Source organism: Macaca mulatta, chromosome 13 (assembly GCF_049350105.2).
Source record: "Macaca mulatta isolate MMU2019108-1 chromosome 13, T2T-MMU8v2.0, whole genome shotgun sequence".
NCBI lineage: Eukaryota > Metazoa > Chordata > Mammalia > Primates > Cercopithecidae > Macaca > Macaca mulatta.
In genome coordinates, this window is record NC_133418.1 from 80,355,412 (window position 1) to 80,379,689 (window position 24,278).

The 24,278-nt window shown below is 35.3% G+C and overlaps 1 protein-coding gene across 3 annotated transcripts in view; it reads right to left on the bottom strand.

The window, feature by feature from the left end:
- Nucleotides 1–24,278, bottom strand: part of CAMKMT (calmodulin-lysine N-methyltransferase) — a 407,800-nt gene that overhangs the window by 297,071 nt on the left and 86,451 nt on the right. The window lies entirely within an intron of this gene.

The window sequence follows — 24,278 nt, forward strand, 5'->3', positions numbered from 1 at the left end:
AGTAAACATGCTTTTTTAGTTGAAAAACCAAAACCCCCTTGATAATCTACAACAAAGCTATAACAAGGTATCTCCATGAATGACAAAATACAAACAGGTGGGAAGAAGCCACTGACACCTCCAAATTGCAAAGTCCTTCCAAGGTATTCCTTGAGAAGCATGGAGGGTCAATTTGAGAACAGCAACTGAAAATGAGAGACACACTGCCCATTCCAACTCACAGGTGAGAGTATAAAGGGTCTGAAGCTGCCCTCACAAAGGACAAGTGGCTGGTAGTGGAAAGCAAATTGGGCAAGATGGGGCAATAGAGTTAAAGAAAAGAAACGACCCAGGTAAAAATGGGAGAGGAGAAAACCCAGGAAACTTCACAAAGTATGAGGCCGTATTTTTAAAAACAGAATTGAGAATTTTAGAACTCGAAAGTTACAAAAGCTATATTGACGCAACCCTCCTACCTAAATATTTAGAATAACTACTTTTACATTAAAATGAGCCGCAGGAAATATTACAGTTGAATCTCATGGAAAGTTCCTATTAGAGAGAAAAAAAAAGGATAAAAATAAAAATAATATCTATGGACAGATACAGAAAATATCTATATAGAAAACCTAACTTCTTATGTACAAACAAGCTAGAAGAAATTAAGAAAGCAATACAAGATATTTAAATACACAAATCAGAATTAGAAAACTCAGAAATAAGGTGATAAAATGCAAAAAAAAATTAGAAATGAAAGACTTTTTTTTTCAAAAATGAAAACAAAACCAGAAGGAACATGAGAGCAAACAAATGTAACTGATAATACCTTAAAAGTAATAGAAAATGAAAAGGAGACAATCAAAGATAAAATAAAAACTGAAAAAGAGAGGAGACAGATGCATGGTGATGAGAGGTGTACAACATTTTGTATGTATTTAATACCACTAAATACTAAAAATGGTTAAGATGGTAAATTTTGTGATAGGTGCATTTTAACACAATAAAAAACTTGGAAAGAAAAGAAATTAAGAAAGCAATTATAAACATGAGATAAAGTAACATATATAGAAACACAAAGAAGATTTAACACACATATAGGAGGGACGTAAAAAGAAAAGTAATGGATTAAAACAAATGTGGAACTATTATCCAAGAAAATGTTTCTGAAATTTATAAACGAAGAAATATACTTAAAGCTACACATTGAAAGGGCACACACCAAACACACAGTCTTTGGATATTCAGACAACATGACCAAATTATTTATAACAAAAAAAATCAGGTTTAATAAGATTCAACAGCCAAATAGATTAAGACACTCAATGAAAAAATAAGCTAATTTTTAAAAAATTATTATTATATTTAACTGACACATAGTAATTGTACACGTTTATGGGTACAGCATGATATTTTGATATATGTGTACAATGTGTAATGATCAAATCAGGGCAATTAGCATAATCTATTACCTCAAACATATATCATTTCTTTGTTAACAATAGTCACTCTACAGTGCTAAAGAACACTAGAACTGATTCCTTTCATCTAGCTTTAATATTGTATACATTAAACAACCTCTCCCAATACCTTCCTTCACCCTACTATTCCTAGTCTCCTATTCCCTTCCTCCCTGAGATCAACATTTTTAGCTTCCACACATGAGAGCATACATTTTCTTTATTTTCCTTTTTTGTTGTTGTTGTTTTGTTTTGTTTTGTTTTGTTTTTTGTTTGTTTTGAGACAGGGTCTCACTCTGCCATCCAGGCTGTAGTGCGATGAAGCAATCGTGGCTCACTGCAGCCTCGATCTCCCAGCTCAAGCAATTCTCCCACCTCAGACTCCTGAGTACCTAGGATTATAGGCATGCACTACCATACCCAAATAATTTTTGTAATTTTTGTAGAGACTGGGTCTTGCTTTGTTGCTCAGGTTGGTCTCAAACTCCTAGGTTCAAACAATCCTCTCTCCTCAGCCTCCCAAAGTGCTGCGATTACAGGCATAAGCCACCACACCTGGTCTCATATTTTCTTTATCTATCCATCTCTGGATGAACACAGATTGATTCCATCTTGGCTATTATGAACAGAGCTGCAATAAACATGGGAGTGCAGACAGCTCTTCAACATATTGATTTCAATTACTTTGGATATATACCCAGTAGTGATACTGGTGAATCATATGATAGGTCCATTTTTAGTTTTGTGAGGAACCTCCATACTGTTTTCCATAATGGCCGTATTAATTTACATTCCCACCAGCAGTGTATGAGCTCCCCCCATACTGTTTTCCATAATGGCCGGCTTAATTTACATTCCCACCAGCAGTGTATGAGCTCCCCCTTCTCTGTATCCTCACCAGCATTTGTTATTTTTTGTCTTTTTGTTGACAGCCATTGTACCTCGGGTAAGAGATGATATATCATTGTGGTTTTGATTTGTACTTCCCCAATGACCAGTGATGTGGAACATTGTTTCATATACTTGTTGGACTTTACTATGACTTCTGTTGAAAAGTATCTATTCAGATTACAGCCTCATTTTTAAGTTAGATTATTTGCTTTTTTGCTGTTGAATTGTTGAGTTCCTTGTATATTCTGGATATTAAACTCTTGTTGGATAGTTTGCAAATATTTTCTCCCATTCTTCAGATTGTTTTTTCACTCTGTTGATTGTTTATTCTGTTGTGCAAAAGCTTTTTAGTTTTATATAATACTATTTGTCTATTTTTGCTTTTGTTGCCTATGTTTTTGAGGTCTTAGCCATAAAATCTTTGCCCAGACCAATGCCCTGAAGCATTTCTCCCATGCTTTCTTCTGGTAGTACCATGGTTTCGGGTCTTATGAGTTCTTAATCCATCTTGAGATGATCTTTGTGCATGGTGAGAACTAGGAGTCTAGTTTCATTCTTCTGCATATAGATATCCAGTTTTCCCACCACTATTTATTAAAGAGACTGTCCTTCCCCTCAACATATTTTTATAATACCTTTGTCAAAAATCAGTTGGCTATAGATACACAAACGTATTTCTAGGCTCTGTATTCTATTGGTCTACATGTTTGTTTTCATGCCAGTACCATATTGTTTTGGTGACTATCACTTTGTAGTATATTTTGTTGTTGGTGGTGAGTTTTTGTTTGTTGATTTGGCTTTTTTTTTTTTCTTTTTTTTTCTTTTTTTTTGTGGAGAGAGAGTTTTGCTCTTGTCACCCAGGCTGGAGTGCAGGGGTGTAATCACAGCTCACTACAACCTCTGGCTCCCATGTTCAAGGGATTCTCCTGTCTCACCCTCCCTAGTAGCTGGGATTACAGGCACCCACCACCACGCCTGGCTAATTTTTGTATTTTTAGTAGAGATGGGGTTTCACCATGTTGGCCAGGCTGGTCTCAAACTCCTGATCTCAGGTGGTCTGCCTGCCTTGGCCTCCCAAAGTGCTGGGATTACAGGTATGAGCCATCTGTTTGTTTTTGGTTTTGGAGACAGGGTCTTGCTCTGTTGCCCAGGCTGACTGCAGTGTTATGATCACAGCTCACTGCTGCAGCCTTGACCTCCCAGGCTCAAGCAATCCTCCCACCTCAGCCTCCTGAGTAGCTGAGACTATAGGTATATGCCACCATGCCTGGCTAATTTTGCTTTAATTTTTTGTAAAGACAGGGTCTCACTATGTTTCCCAGGCTGATCTCAAACTCCTGGACTCAAGCAATCCTCCTCTATTGGCCTCCCAAGGTGCTGGGATTACAGGTGTGAGCCACTGTGACTGGCCTATTTTTATTTCTTAGTGATTCAGTCTTGGTAGGTTATATGTTTCTAGAAATTTGTCCATTTCTAGGTTATCAAATGTGTTGCTGTGTAATTGTTCATAGTAGTCTCTTGCAGTCCTTTTTAGTTCTGTGGCATCAGTTGTTTTGTCTGCTCTTTCGTTTCTGATTTTTGTTATTGGAGTCTTATCTTTATTTTATTTTTTTAAGTCTAGCTAATGGCTAGTCAATTTTGTTGATATTTTCTAAAAGCCATCTTAGTTTTGTTGATTTTTTTAAATCATTTTTTATTCTCTTTTTACTTATTTCTGTTCAAATCTTTATTATATCCTTCCTTCTACTAGCTTCGGAATTAGTTTGTTCTTTTTCTAGTTCCTTGAGTATAAAGTTATTTTGTTAATCTGAGAGCTTTCTTCTCTTTTAATGCGTCTACCACTATCAACTTTCCTCTTAGTACTGCTTTTGCTGCATTCCATAAGTCTTAATATGTTGTGTTTTAGTTTTCATTTGTCTTCAGGTGTTTTCTAATTTCTCTGGTGATTTTTTTTTTCACAGTGGTTGTTCAAGAGTGTGTTGATTAATCACCACATATTTATGAATTTTCCAGTTTCCCTTTTGATGTTGATTTCTAGTTTCATTTTAGTGTGGTCAGAAAAAATACATAAAGTGATTTCAATCTTCTTAAATTTGTTAAGACCGCTTTTGATGGCCTAACGTGACTTACACTGGAAAATGTTCTATGTGTGCTTGGGAAAAATGTGTGTTATGCTGTTGTTGGGTGGAGTGTTCTGTATATCTGTTAGGTCCAACTGAACTATAATGTTATTGAAGTCCTCCGTTTCCTTCTGATCTTTCGTCTAGTTGATCTATCCCTTATGAAAAGTGAAATATTTAAATATCCTACTGCTATTGTGTTACTATTTATTCCTTCAATTCTGTTAGTGGTTGCTTCATATATTTGGGTGCTCTGCTGTTAGATACATATATATTTATACTTGTTTTGACTTTCTGAAGAACTGACCCTTTTATCATTATATAATGTCCTTCTTTGTCTCTTGTGACAGTTTTTGACTTAAAGTTTATTTTGTCTAAGTAGGGCTAACCTGCTTTTTCTTTGGCTGCTATTTGCATGGAGTATCTTTTTCCATCCTTTCACTTTCAGCCTATCTAAGTCTTCATATCTACAGTGAGTGCCTTATAAATAGCATTCATTTTTTTTTTTTTTTTAAGATGGAGTCTTGCTCTGTCACCCAGGCTGAAGTGCAGTGGCGCGATCTCGGCTCACTGCAAGCTCTGCCTCCTGGGTTCACGCCATTCTCCTGCCTCAACCTCCCGAGGAGCTGGGACTACACGACTCCTGCCACCGCGTTCTGCTAATTTTTTGTATTTTTAGTAGAGACGGGGTTTCACCGTGTTAGCCAGGATGGTCTCGATCTCCTGACCTCGTGATCCACCTGCCTTGGCCTCCCAGAGTGCTGGGATTACAGGCATGTGCCAGCACCCAGCTAATTTTTGTATTTTTAGTAGAGATAGGGTTTCACCATATTGGTCAGGCTGGTCTAGAACTCCCAACCTCAAGTGATCCACCTGCCTTGGCCTCCCAAAGTGCTGGGATTACAGGCATGATCTACCGTGCCCAGCCTGTTTCATTGATTTTTTTTTAGTGACATGCTTTTATTCTGTTCTTATTTTCTTTTGTGCATCTTCTTTAGGTATTTTCTTTGTAGTTACTATGAGGATTACATAAAACATAGTTATAATGATCTCTTTTAAACTGGTAACTTAAATCACATATAAATATTTCATTCCTTTACATCTCTTCCTTCTATGTTACCAGTGTCACAAATTACATATTTTTACATATTTTATATTCATTAACATAGTTTTATAGTTAGCTATTTTCTGTGCTTTTATCTTTTAAATTGGAATTTAAAAGATAATCCAATTTAAAAGATAAATATCCAATTTTAAATTGGAATCACTTTGGAATTAAGTGATTTACACACTCCACAACAGATTATAGGATTCTGTATTTATCTATATATTTTCCTTCACTAGAAAGCTTTATATTTTCGTATGTTTTTGTGTTGCTGTCTAGCATCCTTTTGTTTCAACTTGAAGGATTCCTTTTAGCGCTTCTTGTAAGGAAGGTCTAGTGGTGATAAATGATGAATTCCCTCACCTTTTGTTTATCCAAGAAGGTCTTTATTTCTCCTTCATCTTTAAATGATAATTTTGCCAGATATATTATTATTGGCAGTTTTTCTTCTTTCAGCACTTTTAGTATATCTTCCAACTCTTTCTGACCTGTTACATTTCTGATAGAAATCCACTGATAACTTATGGGAGCTCCCTTGTATGTGTCAAGTTGCTTTTCTCTTGCTGCTTTGAAGCTTCTGTCTTTGACATTCAACAGTTCATAATGTGTCTCAGTGTGGACCTCTTCTGATTCATCATATCTACAGTCTGTTGAGCTTTTTGTTTGAATGTCCATTTTCTTCCTCAGATTTTGGAAGTTTTTGACCATTATTTCTTCAAATAAGCTCTCTGTCCTATTCTCTCTTCTCCTTCTAGAACTCCCATAATGTACATAACGGTCAGCCAGATGGTATACCATAAGTCCCTTAGGCTTTCTTTACTTTTCTTCATTCTTGTGTTGTTGTTGTTACTCTGACTCGATAATTTCAAATGACTTGTCTTTGAGTTAGCTGATTCTTTCCTCTGTTTGATCAAGGCTCTTGCTGGTCTTCTACAGTGAACTTTCCTAATCAGTTGTTTTCTTCAGTTCCAGAATTTCTATTTTGTCCTTTTTTATAGTTTGCATATCTTTGTTCATATCCTCATTCTGTTCATGCTTTACCTGATTTCATTTAGCTGTCTATCTATATTCTCTTGTAACACATTGAGCTTTTTTAAGATTATTATAAATTCTTTTTCAGGTAACTAATAGATCTCTATTTCTTTGGAGTCAGTTAATGGAGATTTATTTTGTTTCTTTGACTGATTTCCCTGTTTCTTTGTGTGCCTTGTTATTTTTTGTCATGATTTTTGAATTTGAAAAACAGCCACCTCTCCCAATCTTTACATACTGTCTTTGTAAAGGTGAAGACCTTCACCAAACAGCATAGCCAGAGAATCTGACAGCCTCTCAATCCTTTTATGGGTATGTGTCTTCTCTCGTCCTCTGCATGTAAATTCCCAATTAGAGAAGTTTGTCAGTTTCTTTTTCAGTTTATAATTTCTTCCTCCGTCTTGTGCCTGTCTGTGGTACTTACAGAGTTATTGGTGCTGCAACAAGCTACCAAGCTCTCTTTTGTTCTCTGCAGACCCCAGGTATCCAAGGTATGCTGGTTCAGCTAGCACTCTGAGTCAGGCAAGACTGAAATCAACATTCTGGGGAGCCCAACTCCCACCCAAACCCTTACTTTTTCACCCCCTAAAAAGCTAGTGTATTGCATGTACATTTCACTTTTCTATTTCCTCTCAAGGCAGAAGCCTTGAGTTGGGCTTTTCCTCCCTATTATGAGCTACGCTGGCTTAAGAGAGGGGCTGACATCATTAAAATGAAACCACTTTTCTTATCTCTTTCAATAAAACTATTCATGGCGTTGATCCTGCCTAGGGTGCTGTGAATACACAACTGGCGCCTGTAGTTATCCTAAACGTTTTTGCGTCATATATTGTTGTAAGTCAGTGTCTTTGTGGGAAAACAAGGTCTAGGGTTTCCTATTCTTGCTGACATTACTGTAAGTCATTAAGTTTTGAAGTGGTATGTTATGCAAATCCAAACTGGAACAACTTAAAAGACTGCAAAGACATTAACGTAGGTATCGATGGCATTGATCAAGAATGCCTGTAAATACTACAATATTACAATAAGACTGATACTGTGGCCTTCTGGCAGAGAAGAAAAACTCTCCCTATGAAGTAGCTTTGAATAAATAAGTAAATAAAATCAAACTTGAATTGTCTCAAGCCTCTAGATTTAACTATCAATGTATAGGAAATACAGAAGATAGCAGTTCATGTTAAATGACAATATGGGACGCAATCAGCAAAACTCAGACTCTACAGGAAAATCTACAGAACAAATAGTTTCTTTAACAAAATGCAAGGAGAAAAAACAAAAGGAGATAAAGAAGAAATCTTTACATTAAGAGACTTAAGAAGCATTTTTTTCTAAATAGCTGAGACCTAAGTTATATTTCTATTCATTCATATAATGTTCCTCTTGCACACAGATACTCCCTAAGCAACTAACGCAAGAACTTCAGCACATTTTTGTATAATTTTAAACTGTCAGATTATACATGACCCACAAAATATAACATTTGACCCAGCAACAATTCATATAGATATATGAATATGTAGTCACTACAGTTTTGTTTGGGACTTCAAAAATAAAAGCAAAAAAGGAATTTAGATTTATTATTATAAGGCCAATTAAATAATCATAAATCCAAACCACAGAGTAGGTCGTTAAAAACTATAATAATGTTCATTGACATGAAAAAAATTTTTCCAAGTTTCATTGTTGAGTGAAAAAAATGCAGGTTATCCAATTATATACGTATTATAAACTCATTTATTTAAAATCTTGTGTAAGTCTCTATGTATAGAGTTATCTGAAAGGATGATTACCAAAATGTTAACTGAGAATTAATACCTTTAAGTGATAACATAAATTATTTTGAGTAATGAGAATATGATTTTTTACTTTATTATCATTTGCTTTATTATTTGAATTTTCTACATGAGATTTCCTGTGTACTACATTTAGAAAAATTATTTTTCATTTTTATATTCTAAAAACAACCCATGTACAGGAGAAACCCCCATTCATTCAATCATTTAATATCAGTTTGATACAGAATAATGTTATTGTCTTCTCCAAAGATACAAGGAGAAAGGAAACATAATTGGAAGTAGAAATATGTAAGCATTTGCTACTTGATATCACACGAAACATTCTGTGAACCAAGGGTAGCAGGTATTATACAAGAACACAATATGAGCTCAATCTGATGTGATCCACCAAGAAATCCCATATACCTAGGGTAGATAGGCTATGGAACTGAGGTAGGTCAAGGAATTCTGGCCCTACCCTTACCCCATCCATAGGAATTGATCACATTATCATGCTAACTGGTGCTGTATTATACACATAAGGCGTACACTAATTTAGGGCACCAGCAAAACATGTAGCAAAATAAATTTTTAAAAGAATTCATATGAAATATTACTTTCAATTTAAACATATAATAGTAGTCATTCACACTCACTTATTCAACAAATATTTATTGGCCACCTTCTATAGCTCAGATTCAGTGCTAAGTGCAGAGTTAGAGGTGAACAAGACAGATGCATTCCTTGTCCTCTCAAACCTTGCATTCTAAAGTAGCAATACATTTTCAGCTAAACAAATTTCTTCAGGTTGCCACAGAGTAACAGCAATTAAGAACACTTACTCTGGAGCCAAACTGCCTAGGTTTTAATCCCACCTCACCCACTTACTAGCTATATAGCTTTGAGCAAGTTATTTAACATTTGTTGTCTCGATTTCCTCATCTGGGAATAATAGTACCTCCTGTAGAGGTTTTTTTAATGAGATATTTAATGAGTAAACTGCTTAGAAGAGAGCCAGCACATATTAAACACTCAGAAATCCATGCATATAGACTTTTGTTAGGTTTTTCACAGAGATGTCGGTCTGGATTACAACGAGGTATACACAAAAGCCCTTAATTTTTCTTCAACACAAATTTATTTATTATTTTCTTTACATTTAGAAATTTTTGAGACCATCTGGAAACCTGTGATTGAAAACAGCATATTTAATGTTTCAGTCTATTTGGCAAAAACATGGTCAGAGTAGAATCTCTCAGATGGAGAAGGCTCTACTTAACAATCTATCACTCAGGGCAGGCATGGTGGCTCATGCCTGTAATCGCAGTACTTTGGGAGGCTGAGGCAGGTGGATCACTCGAGGCCAGAAGTTCGAGACTAGCCTGGCCAACATGGCAAAACACCATTTTTACCAAAAATACAAAAATTAGCCAGGTGTGGTGGTACGTGCCTGTAATCTCAGCTACTCGGGAGGCTGAGGCAGAAGAACCACATGAACCCGAGAAGTGGAGGTTGCCGTAAGCCAAGATCATGCCACTGTACACTCCAGCCTGGGTGACAGAGCAAGACTCTGTCTCAAAAACAAAAAAAAGAATCACTCACTCACTAAAACTGTATTATGTCTTTGTTTACTTGTTTATTACCTCCCCTGTTAAGAAAAAAAAAACTAAGCTCCAAGAGGACAACCACATCACCAGTGTCCAACGCAGTGCCTGAAATAAATGGGTGCTCAAGAAATGTTTTTAAATGAACAGAAAGTCCTCACAACACAAAAATATGAATTCAACAAATTTGAACTAAATGTTTTTGATAAGTTTGCAAAGCCAATATCCTCAATTAAAAGCATAGAACTTTATAAATTATATATGAAAATAATCAGATCACTAAAAAGACACACAATTTTTTGAAACTTTGTTACATTTCATATCCCCAAGACACTTATTACCCAACCCGTGTAACTGTGCCTACAGTTTAATTCCAAAGAAATAACATAGAGAATCTTTCAATTATACTCTTTTATTTTGAAACAAATTATTTACATTTTTATGAAAATTAGTTGCTATGATTCAAGACTAACAACAAAATGAAAGTAGCTATGGCTTTTTTTTCCCTCTTATGTTAACTATAGGTGGGAAAATGAGAAGCTTTGATTATGCAAATTAAAGCAGAATCTATTATCTCCTTTCTGATCTATGTCCTGATCATGGAGGGTTTTTAAACAATGTTAGTTTCGCATATTAGGAATCACAGTCAGTTAACTATTGCTGCTAACTGATGGACTATATTTGCCAACTCTATCAGTTTGACTCAGCTTCCAGAGCTTAATGGTCCTCCAGGCTAAAAGAGAAAGCTGATCTATCAGGCTTGCATTAGCATAGAATCACACTCAAAGCTTACTGATGTGTGCTCAGCATAACCACCATCCCCAGTACCCAGCTCAGTCCATTATTTTCATTTTATCACAAGTCATTTGTATGGTTGTCTGCCCCAGTTAAAGCTCCAGCAAGACTTAAATGAATTTGTGAGAAAGGAGACAAATGCCCCCTGAACTTTTGGCACTTTGCTATCAAGGCTTGCTGACATAAAATATACTAGTACTCTTAGGACCACTTAGTGAGTATATCAAGAATAGCCTATTGCGGGGGATATGAGGGAGTCACTTACTACTCTATTAGCCATCAAGGAGTGTGATGATTAAATGATTTTTTAACTGTAATTTTAAAGCACTGTTCTGATTTCTGCTGAAAGCTATTTATAAAAATAAATTTCATAACAGTTACATCTTTGCTGCTTAAATACCTTTCTCTTTTAAAATACAGAACACACACTAAAATAAATGTTCCAAATAATAATACATTTCATCACCTAGGGAAATGTTACATTTAATGGTAAGAAGAAAAACAACAATCTATAACAACCAGGCATTTAATGTGCACAAAACCCCATAGTAAGAAGGGATTTAATGTGTGTATAAACCCTGTAATGGGTTTGTATATAATCAGGCATTTGAGGTATACACAAAATCACTTTAATTGTAAATCTTTAAAATGAAAATAAAGTGCTTGTGTAGCTGTTTTGAATATACAATAACTATTGAAATTCTAAAGCTGGTCTTCAAAACTATTTTCTATGAATTTACATAGTGCTTACACTATAATTCTGAGAGAATCTGAAAAGGGTACTATTCCTAAATCTTTTTTTTTTTTTTTTTTTTTTTTTTACCCACTTAGAAATGTCTACAGAGATATAGCAGCTGGCCCAGATCCCACAATAAGTTAGTGTACCTGAAACTCAGAAAGTTGGTGGTGCATTTTCAATTTGTTTATCTGTCACTTAAAACTTCAGAATGTGATATTTTTGCCTACTTGTCTTATTTTTATACTTAAAAAGTTAAAACCCAATCTGAGAGTCTTTCTATCCCAAGTAGTTTTCCTCTCTATGTACATAGTTATGTACGGCCTTTAGAAACCTCGTATTACTGCAACTAGAAGAAGAGGAAGAAGAAAAATAAACACTTCGTTAAATAATTTTTTTTTTTTTTTTTTTTTTTTTTTTTTTTTTTGAGACAGAGTCTCGCTCTGTCGCCCAGGCTGGAGTGCAGTGGCCGGATCTCAGCTCACTGCAAGCTCCGCCTCCCGGGTTTACGCCATTCTCCTGCCTCAGCCTCCCGAGTAGCTGGGACTGCAGGCGTCCGCCACCTCGCCCGGCTAGTTTTTTGTATTTTTTAGTAGAGACGGGGTTTCACGGGGTTAGCCAGGATGGTCTCGATCTCCTGACCTCGTGATCCGCCCGTCTCGGCCTCCCAAAGTGCTGGGATTACAGGCTTGAGCCACCGCGCCCGGCCCTCTGTTAAATAATTTAATCTATCAAGTATTGCTATAGAAGTATTCATCTGCAATCAACTTTCATCGATTTCTCTCATCTCCCTAGAGAGAGAATGGAAAGTTAACATTTGTAAACTGTTAAAACGCTACAGAAAAGCTGGTTTTTAGATTAAAAATAGATTCTGACACTTGCATCCTTACAAGATGAATGATTATATAAAAACGTCTTTCTAAATGCTGTTTTCAATTCTGAGAAGCACAGTAAGACTGAACAACACAAACCTCTGAAAGTAGACCTTTTCATCTTGAAGGTACTGGCAGAATGGCGAATAAAGAAGCTGACATTTATCGAGCACCTACTTTGTTTCAGATAATATTCACTTACATGATCTCATTTAACCGTCTGAAATATACCACAGGTTTGGTTTGATTATTCTCTATTTACAGAGTCTCATGAGGTGACTCAGACATTTGCTAAAAGTCACAAAGCTGGCAGGGTGCAGTGGCTCACGCTTGTAATCCCAGCACTTTGGGAGGCCGAGGCGGGCGGATCACTTGAGGTCAGGAGTTCAAGACAAGCTTAGCCAACATGGTGAAAACCTGTCTCTACCAAAAATACAAAAATTAGCCAGGCATGATGGCACATGCCTGTAATTCCAGCTACATGGGAGGCTGAGGTGGGAAGATGGCTTGAACCGGGGAGGGGGAGGTTGCAGTGAGCTGAGATTGCGCCACTGCACTCAAGCCCGAGCGACAGAGCGAGACTCTGGCTCAAAAAAAAAAGTCACAAAGCTGCAAAGTCCTCATGCTAGATCTGTGTCTCCAAACCCAGATTAATCTGACTCCAAAATGGGGGATGCCCTTTACACTAATGTGCAGGCTGTTCCATGCTTCCAAGAGAATCTGAGGGTTCACTATTCATTCGCAGGGGAATGGCTTATCCATCAGCAGCCACAGAGGAACTAGCTAATTCAACTTTGTAACATCTGGAATTTCTGTTGAGAATTTCCAAAAGAAGAAAACAAATATTGAGGGTTTCTAATCCATCTTTGCTTTCTCTTCTTACTTATTTCTAGTTTCAAAGACTCTTATACACTAGGCAATTTTAAGAAATATGACTTAAGGGCCGGGTGAGGTGGCTAATGCCTGTAATCCTGGCACTGTTGGGAGGCCAAGGCGGGCGAATCATTTGAGGGCAGGAGTTCGAGACCAGCCTGGCCAACATGGTGAAACCCCATCTCTACTAAAAATACAAAAATTAGCCAGGCATGGTGGCATGTGCCTGTAGTCCCAGCTACTCAGGAGGCTGAGGCAGGAGAATTGCTTGAATCTGGGAGGTGGAGATTGCAGCGAGCCGAGATCATGCCACTGCACTCCAGCCTGGGTGACAGAGCAAGATTCTGTCTCAAAAAAAGAAAAAGGAAAGAAAAGAAAAGAAAAAGAAAGAAATATGACTTAAGACAAGTTGGCAAGTTGGTGCTCTCAGAAGGAATTTATGATCTTTTGCCTTCCAGAAAGTGATGTTAACCAAAAAAAAAAAAGTCATCTCCATTTTTTAAGTATACAGAAATATATGCAACCATACATGTTTTTATTTGTATGCAGAAAACAACTCTAGAAGAATACAAAAGAAATTAGTCATTGCGGTTACTTCCAGAGAGGGAAATTGGGTTGATGAAGGACAGAGATGGGAAGAAGACTTTTCACAGTTTATACTCTTGAGGCCATTTTGAACTTTGAATCATATGAGCATACTACGTATTCAAAATACATATACTGACATACAAATATAAATAAATCATATTCAACTATCTTTTTTTAAAATTTATTTATTATTATTATACTTTAAGTTGTAGGGTACATGTGCATAACGTGCAGGTTTGTTACATATGTATACTTGTGCCTTGTTGGTGTGCTGCACCCATCAACTCATCATTTACATCAGGTATAACTCCTAATGCAATCCCTCCCCCCTCCCCCCTCCCCCCTCCCTCAACTATCTTTAAGATGAATGCTAACTAGTGTCACTGCAGCTACACTTAAAGCAATAACTGGCTTATGAATACTGTACTTCACTAAGTATTTTAAATAGAATTTATTGTAATGATATAGCAGAGAAGCTTGCTTGAATGAGTTAAGAGTTAGTATCCCAGGCCGGGCGTGGTGGCTCACGCCTGTAATCCCAGCACTTTGGGAGGCCGAGGCGGGCGGATCACAAGGTCAGGAGATCGAGACCATCGGGCTAACATGGTGAAACCCCGTCTCTACTAAAAATACAAAAAAATTAGCTGGGCGTGGTGGCGGGCGCCTATAGTCCCAGCTACTTGGAAGGCTGAGGCAGCAGAAAGGCGTGAACCCGGGAGGCGGAGCTTGCAGGGAGCGGAGATCGCGCTACTGCACTACAGCCTGGGCCACAGAGGGAGACTTTGTCTCAAAAAAAAAAAACAAACAAACAAAAAGAAAAGAGTTAGTATCCCAGACACTAGCTTTGTAGAAAACATAACTGGGCTGGAGAAGGAGAAATCATAAAATAGGAAAATAGGATAGCTGATTAATGATCTCCCAGAAAAGAAGAAAAAGAAAAACATTTAGCATGAGGATTTCTGCTATGATTGTAATCAACATCATGAAGACAAGGAGAGGTAGGCTGCCTTGGCCAAAATATCTTTTCTTATAAGTCCCATCTCCTCAGGCATATTTACCATTTAAACAAAAAAGGGAAAGTTACTGATGGTGATATCTTCATTTTCCCCCGGTTGTTTCCCCTAAAAGAGAAAGGATGACATGTATAGAAAAGGTAAACTTGGCTGTAGTTAAAGCTTTTCATTCCAAGGTCTTTTTGTTCCTTCTTTCACAAGAATGTACATATTTATATAATAATTCTGAGAATGAGAGGGTAAGAGGGCTAAAAGACCTAAATATTGTTCTACAACAAATAAAGACAGTCAAATGTCACCTGTAACCTATTCTTTACAATATATAGATTCTGTTATTTCTCTTAGGAAAGAACTAGGATGTTTACCAACCCTATAGTCAGACTACTTCTATTTATAACCTATAACTCTTTTGTTCTAATTTAAGTCCTTCATCTAGTGAAAATAATAAACACTTATTTTCATATTCACACACACATAAATAAATCCTTTCACTTAAGTTACATATTAAGTATCTAATATGTACTAGCAATATATTTGGATTTATGTTGACCTGACTTTTACTGAACAAATATTTGAATAACACAAGACACCATTTAGGTTACAAGACTGGTAGCATATAGCATGTTCCCTATCCTCAAAGAGTTTACTAGTAGGGTAGAAGCTATGATTTCAATATATTATAAATCCCATCCCATGCTACTTAATATTTATGATTGATAAATATTAACCAAATGGAACTGAATTCTCAGTTAGACTTTCCTTTTTCAAAGTTAGGATTCCCGATAACTTTAACCTTCAATTAAGGACCAAGGTCTTTGACACACAGCATTCCAATTACAATGAATTCTGACACAACAATAGATTACACAAATTAAACTTTTTGCATTAAAAAATAGCTTTTGAAGAATTTTAAATGTTTAACCCATATGATACTTATACTAACCCTGGGAGTTGATTTTTGTTACAAATAAAGAAACGATGGCACAAAGTGGTTAAATAACTTGGTCAAAGTTATACAGCTAGTGATAGGGCTTAAGTCCAGGCAGTCAAGCTCCAGACAGACTGTGTCTTAACCAGCAAACAATTTTGACTCTCAAGACACTAGTTTGAGAACTTTTCAATGGGTATGCTTCATTAGACCATATCCCATTAAATTTTTGCAGCTGCAATGAATGACAATTGGGTTGGAAACATTCTCAATATCTTTCAAACCACTGCCATATCACATTTTCCTGAAGCCCTTACAGTGTATCATGGCAACGCAATTTCTTCTCTTCTTCCTGCACTGCTCAGACCTCAAAGTTCAAAGTACAAGCAGAAAGGAAAATGAAGTCACATAAAACAGAAAGCATCCACTGGAATTGCTGGTGAATTCTTTCATCTTGCCCATCTTCAGAAATAAGCCTCCTTCTAAAAAAAATCTATCTTTAGGCTTGGTTCTGAAATCCCCAGTTCTACTTTCACTTTTCACAGTTTCCTCCTCACAAATAACCAAATGCAACTAATTATTTTGTTAACCCAGTATGTGGGTACCATGAATTTCTTCTCAAGCTATTCTGAGATCAAGAAAGTTAAAATACCTTTCAAGGACTTATCCTAGCATCTCATGATGCCATAGAGAAGCAGAGCTAATGTGATGATGCCCTTCTGCCTCATACAACGTCCTCTATCCATGGGTAAATTAAGATTTCAAGAGGGTCACTTCACAACAAAATCAAGAGTTCAAAGACCAGGCTACAAACTGATGGCACTGTTGCTAGAAATAAGCTGGATTCTGTTAGATAAATAATATCCTCTCTAAGTTTAAATAAAATGTTTATAGAGGTGTACCAATTCTTTCATGCCAAGAAATTCTTTTGATTCACTAATACAACACAATTCTAAAGAGTACAATAGTGACCTAACATGAAAGCCTCTCCAAAAATGCTTGACTTCTACACAGATTAATTGCTATATTAGGTTTGGGCCATTATGCCTTCCAAGAGATAAGTAAAATAGAGAAACAGATCAGAAATGGAAAAAATCTATTGGCTATTAAAGATGATTTGTTTTATTATCCTACTTTAAGGCATAGTTACTAAGCAAAGCTAACTCTTAAGTTCCCAGTGCCTGGAACCCAGAGGAGGTGCCCTGGAAGCATGAAGGGGTAATGAAGACCCATGAACAAAGCTTTCTGGCAATGCATTTGGAAGGGGATTTCTGATAATTTTAAAATTTTCACCACCGCTATATATTTAGTTCATTTTACTGGTAGGGTCAGAAACATTATTGGATATTCGGTACTCAGTTTACTTACTTTGTTCACCCAGATTTCATTGAGTAACGTATTTTTCAAGCCACATTTAACACAATGCACAATGTTGAACCTGAAGTCTCTATTTTAAAAGCCCTGGCAATTAGCTCAACTTAGAAAAAATAGCAATTAGAATTCTCAAACAATTTCTGCTGTAAACAGAAAAGAATGAAATAACTCACTCTGACTTACCCTATTATTTTTTATAGTATGAGTTAAAAATATATGTTTTATTTAAGAATTGCAGACGAAGCTTCTTCAACTTATTTCAGAGTTGTCAAAATCAGATGTTACCATCTCCTTATTCCTAGTAAAAGAATTTCTCTAAAATATAGTCAGGCAGACATTTTCCTTCCCTCCCTCAATGTTATTTTGTCTAATTCTTACTTCCATTAAGACAACACTGCCTCAAGCTTTATATCCATTTCCAAAGACTATCTTATTTCTTAAAAGCTACTTCTTTTAAACTCTGAAAGACTAAAAAGTAGCATTGAAAAACACCTCTTAGAGTTAATCTTATAGTCGTTTTATTAGACTATTTCACCCATGGCAGGAAAGAAAAATGAGAAATTTCATTTTAAACCTAGGTTCTAGAAATGATGTTTCAGTAATTCATTAAAATATTCATTAAAAGCTGATTACATACTCTTAACAGTAACATCTGCCCCTCTCTGCAAAATGGACAATAAAATTATCTTTTAATAAAAATGTTTGCCCTATAAACTACATGATACAAATTTGCTTAAACCAAACTGAATCCATTCTCTATACTAAAGATGACAAAAATTATCCCACTAGCTGAATTTCATTGCCAAGCTGTCAACTTGAATTTCTTCTGTTTAAAAATAGCTGTTCATTACATTCAGTAATGGGCTGTCAAAGCACTACAGCACTGAACCTGTATCATACACAGAAGCAATTGGGCAATGTGCATTATTATGTTTAGATTACTTGCATTCTTTACAAGACCCCTGGGCTAATTTTAAATGAGATGGTTCACTTGAACTAAATCAAAACCTATTTTATTTTACCTTAGAGCTAATAGATATTTTCCATTTATGACTCACTAGTACAAACATTAATAGCAGGTAAAACAAAAAACTTATTGAACATATATGTGAGTATAAGTAAACATGCACATATGTATGTTTATGGATTTGTATGTGGTTTTGCTCCCTATAGCCACATCTACTTTTAATACTAGATGATTGAATTACAACACAAGGCACACCAAATTAGACAATAGTGCCAATATGTGAGCAAGCATTGTTGTCTCCATGAATACATGATAAGTTGTTAACTGGAAGCATCATTCCTGCAGCATATAGTCTTTGATATTTTAGCATAGTAAATCAGTTAGACATCTTTTAAACTAGCTAATGTATAATAATTCATCATATGATTTAGCATGGGATACTGTGAACAACGATAAAGAGACACATAAAACCTGCAGCTGAACCATTCTTCCCCAGCATGATATCATAACCCCAAAGGCATCCAATAATGGCTGCAGGATATCAAAGGGATGGTAACTAAACTGATTACAGATGACTTGTAAATATATCTAATGAATGCAAGAACTAGGTTAATGATTTGTAAAATTTTTTCCACTAGTCTTTCATTAATAAAGAGAGGCTACTTGCAGAGTCATGTAAAAAGAGATTATAATACAAAGGTTAAAGATAAATTTTACTTAAAAATTATCTCTAGGTTTCTAACTTTGGAATATCAAAGATAAAATGACTTATAAACTCCTATTTCAACAAAATTAAACTCTGTAAGCCAAGGCTGCCATGAAAGATTTCAGGGAAGAAACAATAGTAATATTTTGTGTGTTTAATATCTATTTTTTAAAAAAGGAGGTGGGTGGGTGGAGAGCCCACATATATTTAAACATTATTTCTATGATTCAACAATATATCAGGCACACATGTGGCAAGCAGTTGAATGAAAACAATAAGAAAAGCACCCCCAAAATGCAATGGTTGTTTTTATTTAAGGAAAAAATTCTCTCTCAAGTATGAGATAATAGGTACTATGCCTGGTTAGAAGCTTAATAGGCATTATTTATTGATACTTTTCCCATTCCAAAGTCCACTGGAAAGCATATTCATTCTATGTTAAAGAATACACACCCGCATTTTATTCCTAAAACTCTCCAAACACTTCATTTCATCGTGGCTCCTTTAACAAAACGGAAAATTATTCTGGCTAAGAATCTACTTTTGATGTAATTACCCTAATTCAGTTTAAATAATGCCTAAGTTAGCTTTGTAAACCACCAGCTAAAATATGAATGGTATATAGTATACATATTTAACAATTAAAAACCAGTTTTGTATTTTCTAACTCACTAAATGTGTGATATTATCAATATATGTTATATGGTATTTTCATTGTTAGATAAGTAAAAGAAAATTAAAATATCTAGTTTTTTTTTTTTTCAAAAATGGAATAAGGTTTTTGGCTATGGGCTATTACAATCAAAATAGAAAGCTTTTTTTCTCTAAAATTTCATTATGAAAATTTCAAACACACAGCAAATGTGAGAGAAGCAAATTTTACAAGACCCATATACCTACCACCTAGATTCTATCCTTAACATTTTACCATGCTTCTTTTATCACATATCTATCCATGTAAAATAGAAAGTTTTGATAAAAAGGTAAATATATTTCACAAGAATAAATGAAACAAAGAATAGCAAAAAGAGGATAATACTTTACTGAATAAAGAACTTATAAAGATAGTAGTTACTGCTTTTGATTACAGCCAGATTCTCATAAATGATCATCTGCATTTTTTAAAACTTTATCACTTTCTGTTAATAGAGACAACTGAATCTAAATTAATTCTACAGTAGATTCTAACTACTATATCTTAATTTGAAAGGCAAGGTTAGGACAGTAAAGGTAGAAACACACCAGCCTCTTGGAAAGAACAGGTCCTCCAAAAAACAAAAACCTTTTCAGTTTGTTTTTGAATTACAAAAAAAGGATTAGGGCAATGATTTTTCTAATCATTAATGTATCAGAAATGAAAACTATTCAAATTCAACATCGTGTCTACTGTAATACATGTACATTATGAGAAACAACTATTCTACTTCAAACCTCTACTACAACAAAAGAATACCACCCATGGTATTTTCCTTAGGAACTAAATGTGTTTCTTTTGCTACAGTAAAATTATTTTTTAATTAACACACAAGATTCTGGCAGATTTAGGAAGTTTACATCCTTTGTGCTTTTCACTCATTTTATTTACATGGGAAATTAGATTTAAAATTTGAGTTGCAAACAAGAATACCAGTTTAGCCTCTAACTTTCATTTTCTCAGATGAACACTTCCAAAGAATGTTCAGTACTGCTTCCTCAAATCCTTTGATTGGGTACTTCCTGCAAAACTTCAACAAGTCAGAGAGCACAGAGAGTTGGAAAACAATAGGCAAAGCACATTTTTAATGCTCAAATAATCTTTGATAAATTAAAGATTTAAGTGGGAGAATATCTCCAAATCTCAAAGCCCACTATTAAATCAATTTTTTAAAAGCATTACTAGAGCTATGACATTGTGATTTTTGTTTTATTGAAATATTTTTCACACCCAAAATTACTCTGGACTCCACACAGAAGTAGTGAATTGCACTTTTTATTCCTCTTTTTTCAAATACGAAAGAATATGCTAATTAAAAGTGAATAAGCTTTTCAAAATTGATTAACCAAAATCGAAATTAGCTTTAATTTGAATATTTGGTTTTGAAACTATATATGAAAATATATGGGTGAAAATGTACCTAAAAATATATTAGTGTCAACAAGATTCTCTTAATCACCATAAACTATGTTTAAGCAAGTTTAGAATGCTTCATAACCCCTTTTAAGGTTTGTATTTGTTGATGAGCCAACAATGTTTGGCATAATTAACGCTAAGATCTTCAAAACTCAATGACTGAAAATAATTGCTTCTCTCTTTTCTTTCCTGAGTACTCTGAAGCTGAACTTAAAGATTTAGAGCTGACTGGACAAACATAAAGGATGTCAAAAACAGTGACCACTGACATGCCATTCAAGGCACATGGAAGAGAGCTCAGGCTTGAATGCCTCTAAACTGCTCATTGGTAAGATCAGCTATCAGTGAGATGCAGTGTAAGTCAGCATTATTCACTGAGCCTGCTATGACCTTAAAATCATTGCTCCTGGGGCATGTTCACCCACCAATTAGTTTATATGCTCACTGGAAATCCACTGCTCAGTAAAAGCATTGGTCCCTCATTCCACAGTGTTGATGAAGTGTGTGTGATGGCTTTCTCTTCACAACTTCACCCCTAAAGCTGACCCATCTCAGGCTGAAGCATTCAAGTCACTTGAGCATCCTGGGTTATCATGGATTTTGCTACTTAACTTAAAAACTACTATAGTTTAACTTATTTGATAAACATAAATGTTATAGAAATCATGAAAGGACATATGTAAAACAATGTAAAAAGTAGAACTGAATTTACCAGTCCTCCACAGCAGAAAAATTTCTAGTACTAATCCCCTCCAAAGATTTACTAAGGAACATAAAATATCAGAATCTCTTTTACTCATGAAAGTGTTATTTCATGTCAGATCCTTAATAGTGTTGAAAGAAGAAATTTCCTTGCTGTTTTTAAGCAAGTATTAATTACCATACATCTGCCAATGCTATTGTTTCTAAAACACTGAAGAAAGAAATTATTTTCTCCTTTTGGGCAGTGTAAAATCTAATGAGTAAAAAGAAGCACATTTGAAAAATAATTTTAAGATAATATGATATGACATGATAAAAGGTTGATCTAGAAATGAGAAAAAAGAGATCACCAAGATTTATTGAGATACAAACTACTGAGATATAAAAACCAAAAGGACAGCAGAAATTGGATAACTGGGAAGAAAATTGGTGGTGGGTTAAACAAGTAAAAACATCCTGACGATAACTAAACAATTAAACAAATTATCAGGGCTGAGGGTAAATCAGCACAGAGATGGTTAGTTGAAATAACATGTATGGGTTTATTTTCAAATAACTTGAGAATAGAGTTTGGGAATAAAACTGCCCCAATCTTTCCCCTTCAGGTTCTCACAAGGGGAGAAAATGTTCCCCCTACATGAAGGGGTCAACATTTAACTCATTTCTAACCTGCTTCTTGGAAAATGATCTGATTGAAGTTTTGTTTTGTTTTTAACAAGTTTATTAAGACATAATTCACATGCCATAAAGTTCACACATGCCATAAAGTTCACCCAGTTAAAGGGTACAACTCAATAGTTTTTTGTGTATTTACACAGGTGTGCAAACATCGCCGCAATCAATTTTTCAACATTTTCATCACCCCAAAAAGAAACCCCATTCCGTCCATACTCCCTAGTTTCCTGCACGAGGCAACTACTAATCTACCGTCTCTACAGATTTGCCTGTTCTAGACAGTTCATATAAACGGTATCTTAAAATAGTCTTTTGTGACTGGATGCTTACACTTAGCACAATGTTTTTGAGGTTCATCCAAGTTGTATCATTAATTCATTCATTTTTATTGCTGAAAAATATTCCATTGAATAAATATACAACATTTTGCTTATCCATTCACTGATTTATAGCAATACAAAATAATGCGTCAGAATAACAGTTGATAACTTATGCATATACATAATCATTAGTGAAAAATCTGTTTATAGAGGTGAATTAGATGTCATATTAGTTACATGTATATTCTTAGTTGGGTAGACTTTATTTACGGAATTAGTAAGGTTAACTTACAAGATAGAATACATAATTACTAAACTCTAATAATAAGGCTTAAAAGCTCTGAAGACTTAGTAAAAATATTAAGAAAGCAATACTTAAATAGTTAAATATATGTATGTCCCATGACTCAGCAATCTTATACCTAGGTGTACAGCCCAAAGAAATTCTCGCACAGCACCATTTATTGTAGCACAGAATTGAACACCCTCTAGGAAAGTGGACAGGTAAAGTGTAGTGGATATTTATCATGCAATACTATAGACAACTGACTCTTGAACAACACAGGTTTGAACTGTGCAGATACACTTATGTGTGGATTTTTTTCAACTAAAGGCAGATGGAAAATACAATATTCCCCAGATGCAAACCCGTGCATAAGGAACAGTGGGTGGTGGGGTGTTTTTCATATAGGCAGTTTCTGCAGGGTCAACTTTCAGACGTAACTGTGTGTGGATTTTGGTATAGAACCGGTTAGTTCCCCACATGTACCAAGAGACAACTATATTCACCAGATGCAACAAACTGGATGAATATGCAGCAACGTGAATAAATCTTGTAATAAATGTTAAGTGAAAAAAAATCAAGAAACAGAATACAATCTCTAGCATAATACCACTTATAAATTTAAAATTAAAATACATATCCCAAACAATAGAATGCATTTTATAAGAACACATTAAAACAAATAGACAAATGAATTAAAAAATGAAGTGGCCAGACAGGGACCAATGATGATACTGTGCCATAAACTGGAAAATACAAGTTGCTCAACACTCTGTATCTAAGATCACAGATTTCTTGGGGGGAGTATTATTTTTCAAAAATATTTGCTACCCCTACCTACAGAAGGATTATACTTTTATGCTCTACTGACAACAGGCTTCGCCATGTAAATTGTTCTGGCCAATAAGATGTGAAAACATTATTGTTTCAGAATTAGTACATGGGTTATCGTGCCATTTTTCTATCCACTACAAGTGTTCAAGAAGTTGCTTATTGATCCCAGGTTGCCGCTTGCAGACAACATGAAACATAGCCACAATAAACCCAAGATAAACATGCAACATGAAAGAAATGTTAGTGTTGTAAGCCACTGAGGTTGGGGGGGATGGGCTGTTTATTATTGCAACATAACCTATCCCACTATGACTGATATATTCACATACATCTACATGGCAATTAAATCTGTTTATCCAAAACTACCATATGCACTAATGTTATAAATATTTGGAGAAGGGGTGTGATACAAAATACAGCTTTTACCTTTAGGGATATTTAAAAGAATTACATAAAACGAGGAGAATAAAAGGAATCAACTACTTTAGTGAAAAGCATACTCGACAATGAGTTATAAAATGTGAGTTTTAATCCTCCTC